Here is a 6,000-nt window from a genome sequence, read left to right on the forward strand (position 1 = left end):
TAAAATTTTACGAAACAGATAGGAAGACTCCTTTCCAGCTACCGGCAACAGAAGAGGATATCTACGATTTCTGTTTAACAGTGGGTAGAAGCAATTTCCAAGAGTCTCAAGAAGAAATAAACTCAAAGACCTTGGCAAAATATCTATTTGGTTTACAGGCTTGGCACCTATATCATCAGAAACTTTACCCTCACACAACAAAAGATATTGTGAAAGTTATGCTAAGGGCGTCAGAACAAATAGACGTGGTGATGGTCCAGAAACCGAAGAAACCCGCCGTGATGATACACCACTTGCTGGCTCTATACGATAGTTTAAACAACTCCTCGAAGAAAGACTTAGCGATTCTAGATTGCGCCATCGTGGCATTTTGGGGCTTGGCAAGATTAGCAGAATTAACTTATGACATTTCAGAAGGTGAACCGGTGAGGATAAACTCAGTCCTCGCCAAAGACGCAGTACAACCTATAGGAAACCTGTCCCATATTGTCCTCTTACTTAGAGGAACGAAGACGGCTAAACCAGGGATACACCAACCGATGTTACTGAATGCACAACCCAACAAACTATGCCCCGTAAAAGCTGTCTTACGTCGCCTAGCAACTTGTACAACAACCACGGAGTCCTTATTCAGCTACAACAATGCCGACGGGAAGAGAATCAACCTAACTAGATCATCAGTTGTGTCAAGGTGTCAACAAGTTTGGCGACTATACGGGTGGGACTCCATCTCAGGGCATTCGTTCCGAGTCGGAGGTGCTTTGTTGAGAAACGCCCTAGGGGTATCACATGACGAGATAAAGCAATTAGGCCGTTGGACGTTGTTGGTCTGAAACCAAACAAAAACAAATCTTAGTATAAGTAAAGAAAAAGAAACAACGCTAATAATCTTATAATAAGATTTGGTTTTGAAGAAACAGTCCGATCAAACTTTTCATTACCTGAAACCAAACAAAAACAAATCTTAGTATAAGTAAAGAAAAAGAAACAACGCTAATAATCTTATAATAAGATTTGGTTTTGAAGAAACAGTCAGATGAAGAAAAACATTAGACTGTTGTTGGAGCACAGGTTAAATAGAAAAGCATGAACAATCGTTGTGAAATGAACAATGACGTATATGACGTAATAAAACCGCATTCGTACAAATGATGTAATGTCAATTATGAAATGCACTAAAAGAGAAAAACATTGTTACACATAGACTTTGAAAGCACAAACGTAACTCCAACACCCCCCCATGCTAAAAAGTCTCTATCTAGACGTATCCTTTAAACCTAATTGATCTCTAATATTGATAAAAGTAGAACGAGGAAGAGCTTTAGTAAGAAAATCAGCAAGTTGAAAAGAAGTATTAACTTGTTTAAGAGTAACATGTTTGTTCTGAATTAGTTGACGTATGAAGTGATAACGTAAATCAATATGCTTGCTTCGAGAGTGATGTACCGGATTATTTGCTAGTGCAGCGGAACCAGTGTTGTCATAGTGAATGATAGTAGGTGAACTGTTTATGAAATGAATTTCTTGAAGAAGTTGCCTTAGCCACATAGCCTCCCTGCCTGCATCACTCAAAGCCATGTATTCAGCCTCAGTGCTTGATAGTGCGGTAGTCTTTTGTTTTCTTGATTTCCATGAAATGAGTCCATTTGAAAGGCGAAAGAGATAACCAGATGTCGATGAACGGTCGTGTAAGTTCTCTGCCCAGTCTGAATCAGTGAAACCATCAAGATTATTGTCGTAACCTCCCAGAGTTAAACCGAGGTGACGAGTATGATAAGCGTATGCTAACACTCGTAAAGCTGCATTCCAATGATTCATGTCATTCTTCTTCAGGAATTGAGAAAGACGGTTTACAGCAAAAGCAATATCTGGACGGGTACATTGAGCGAGCCATAATAAAGCCCCGATGATTGAACCATAATTTGGATTTGATGATGTCGAATCAATTGCTGGAACAAGAGTATTAAAGCCTGCCACATACGGAGTAGTGACCTTATTCGGTTCTTCTTTAAAGAATTGTTTGGTAATTTTGAGAATATATGATGTTTGTTGTAAAGTAAAATAGCGAAGGTCTCTTGATCGATCAATAGAAATAGATAGATGATGTTGAAGATCCGTGTCGGCAGAAATTGGGAATTCAGAATGAAGTGAAGAAGAAATTGAAGATAAGAAATCGTCATCGCCGGTAACCAATATATCATCAATGTGTATTGTAATCAATCCTTTCAATTCATTTCGTTCTAATTTGAAAAATAGTGTAGGATCATGAGCTGATTGTTTTAAACCCAGCTTGATCAATGAATTGGTAAATCGAAGATTCCAATGACGTGCAGATTGATGCAAACCATATAATGGCAAAATTAATTTACATACGCAGTTCGGAAATTTATTGTCTCGAAATCCTTCAGGCTGTTCCATGTAAACATCCTCTTCTAAAGGATTACCGTGCAAAAACGCAGCAGTAATGTCAAAACCCTTTACCTTCCACTTCTTCACACCAGCAACAGTTAACAACACACGATTTGACTCTTGTCTAGATGCAGGAGAAAATACTTCATTGAAATCTACACCAGCAACTTGGCCATTTCCCAACACAACGAGTCTTCCTTTATACTTGTCGATTTCTCCTGAAGGTAGCATTTTTCGTTTAAATACCCACATTGATCGTAATACACGAGTATTAGAAGGTCTAGGTACCAACTTCCAGGTTCCTAATTTGAGAAGAGTATCGATTTCAGTTCTAGCAGCTTTCTCCCATTCTGAGGCTTCTTCACTATCAATTGCTTTCCTGTAGGATTTTGGCTCAGGTGAATAAGTATCAAGAACGAAAGCTGAAGGTGTAAATCGGTCGGGTTGTTTTGTGGTTTGTGAACTTCTTCTCGGTAATACAGGAGCTGCAGGAGGTGGTAAAGTAACTGGAGTTGGAACATCTGGGGTTTGTTGAAGTTGTGGCGAAGTAATATTCGTATTCTCTATTGGAGAAGGTTCCTCAACAACCGGTGAAACTGGCTCAGGCGACGGAGGTAGACTTGGAGAATAAGTTGTTGGTAATTCTTGAATAGGTGAAATTCTTTGTGATTGAGTTATCATCTGTCGTGGTTGTACAGGTTCTTCAAGTGCAGCAAGGTCAGACCAAGGAAATGACAAAATGTCTGTTGATTGTTGACTTGGAGAAACGAGAAATGGAAATTTATGTGGGTAGAATTTAAAAGATGATGATTTGATTAATAAGTGCCTAGACCTATCGTAGGCTACAATGTATTTACCTTCAGGCACTGAATGTAAGAAAACTGCTTCTTGAGAAACAGGAGAAAGTTTAGACCGAAGTACAGGTGGTAGTAAATACTCAACCGCACACCCAAAAGGAGCAAATAAAGTGATGTCATTGTTTGATTGATTTAGAGCTGACAAAGGTGAGCATAAACCTGCATTCGTTTTTGTCGGAAAGTTGTTGAAACAAAGAATAATTTGTTGTAAACATTCTGGCCAGAAGTATAAGGGTACCTTAGAAGATGAAAACAGAGTGCGCAATCTCTCAGCTGCTGTACGATTCCATCGTTCTGCAACACCATTAGATTCAGGTGTATAAGGTGCTCCTTGTATGTGAGTGATGCCTTCTTTCAAACAAAAATCACTCATGTTTTGATTGATGTACTCGGTGCCATTATCAGAACGTAGACTTAAAACAGGAAGATTGAATTTCATGAGAATAAGATTAATAAACTTTTTAAAATATAAATGAACTTGATCTTTTGACTTCATAGCATAGCACACGGTGAATTTTGAATAATCGTCTATAAATGATACAAAATACGGAAACCCAGCTTTCGACTTCAAAGGTAAAAATGCAACATCTGAATGAACAACACTGAAAGGAGACTTGGCATGATAATTAGAACGAGACCTGAAAGTTTTCTTGTGAAGTTTGCCTCGGCAACAATGTAGACAATTCTTCACATCCTCTAAATCTTTCTGAGTAATAGGAACAGAAATATTCATATGTGATAGTGCTCGTCTTGTACCGGTTTCTCCTACATGGCCTAATGCACAATGCCAGTGATAGAAAGATTGATTAGGAATAGAACACACATTTGATTCAAGACAAAAATTGCTGACTTCGTCTTGAAAAATCGGTAAACCTCCGCGGTAAGAACCTTTAGCCACCACTAAGCCTTCTTTTGAAATGATTTCAACTCGATCCAATAAGAAAGATGTTGAGAAACCTAATGAACGTAGTTGTGAAACTGAAAGAAGACTATGTTTTAAACCAGGTACCTCGATAATGTCAATTGATGGTCCTGATCCACTCCAAGGGACTGACATCAAACGTTGTTGAGAAACATTCAAACTTAAACCATTCGCTACTCTTATAGTTGAAACATGAGTATTAGCAGATAAAGATGAATTAAACAACTCTTCTGTTGTAAAACTTGGTAGACAACTTTGAGTACATCCTGAGTCAAGAACACTGTAAACATCATTCAACTTCCCCAATTTGGCAGAGGAAAATGATTAATAGTACAGTTTTTCATAAAAGAATCTAATACTGCACACCTGGGCCATTTCACCCACACTACATATGTGCAGCAAGCTAAGTCAATAGTTGTCTATCATGTACATACAGGTCTGCTCAGTTTTTTGCCCATCAGAATAAATAAATCACATGTTATACCACATGTAACTTTTTCGACTTTGAAATTTTTTTCCCAAAAATTCACTACATATAATTCTGTAGCTGCTCAGGCAATATTGTTGAAGCTATGTCTTAGTAACAGAAAGTGTGTTACATGCAGTTGAGTTGATGAGATCACACCAAAACATTGAGTCAGTGTATGTAGTCAATCTTTTGGAAGCTTTTTTCAATCTGAAAGAAGTTACAGCATGTATTACATATGAATAACTTGTCCTGATGAGCGGATAACTGAGCAGAACTGTATGTACATGATAACCACATATTCACTGAGCCTGCTACACATATGTAGTGTGGGTGTTATGGCTCAGGTGTGGAGTGATAGACCATTTTATGACAAATCATACTCCCAATCATTTTTCCCTGCCCACTTGGGGAACCCGAATAATGTCTGCAGTGGAATCCATAATCGTTTGCTTGATGTCGTAGTCAAAGCTTGATGTTCAGTAGTGACTAGGAATCCGGACCCTTCTGGTTTGTGAACAGTAGTGTCCGGTAAGTTCCATGCTGAAAGTGGGATTTGATCGTTTGATTGAAAAACAGAATCAGACAGTCTAAAAGGCATCGGTGAAGGATGATAAACAGTCGATGGAGAAGACTGGGTCAAAGGTTGGTTAACAAAATTCGCTTCATGATTACGAGATGTTGAAGAAAAAGATGGTTGACTCTGAATCATTTGATTAAAAAACTGTTTGGCCAACTTGTTACAAGTTTGCCAAGCATGACCTTTCATGTTACAATGGGAACATAACAAGTCGCTAGTAGCAGAAGAGTTGGGTCAATAGTTGTTTGTTTGTTTACCTCCTCTACCTCGATTCGAAGAAAAATTAGGTCGAGGTTGAATGGCTTGTTGGTTACGTTCGTTGGTAACAGCAAGTATTTGAGAGCTAGATGCTTGATCACGTCGACGGATACCCTCTCGTCGAAGAGAAGACATGAGAGAGCCAGCAGTGAGATTGTTCTGGTTCATAAGACTGCTGATCGCTGCATTCCAGTCATTTGGAAGAGAAGCACTGACAGCAGCGCAGACTATATCATCCATACTTAGCTTCGATTTAGAAACAAGTTGATTCAGACGAGTTGCGAGTTTCTCGACATTCGATAGATGAGTATCGATGTCACCTGTGTCCACCTGATGACTCGGACACTATCCGAAGAAGAAAGAAGCTGTATGTACGGAGAGTGTCCGAAACGCCCCTGTGTAGCCGAGTAGCCGGAGAGCTGCAGCTCTTGTAGTTTTTTTTTTCTCTAAGTCCCATTTCATCATATACCCCCCTTGCCACTTCACCAGCTCACCATCACGTACCACT

This window comes from Melampsora larici-populina (genome assembly GCF_000204055.1).
Source record: "Melampsora larici-populina 98AG31 unplaced genomic scaffold MELLAscaffold_51, whole genome shotgun sequence".
Classification (NCBI taxonomy): Eukaryota; Fungi; Basidiomycota; class Pucciniomycetes; order Pucciniales; family Melampsoraceae; genus Melampsora; species Melampsora laricis-populina.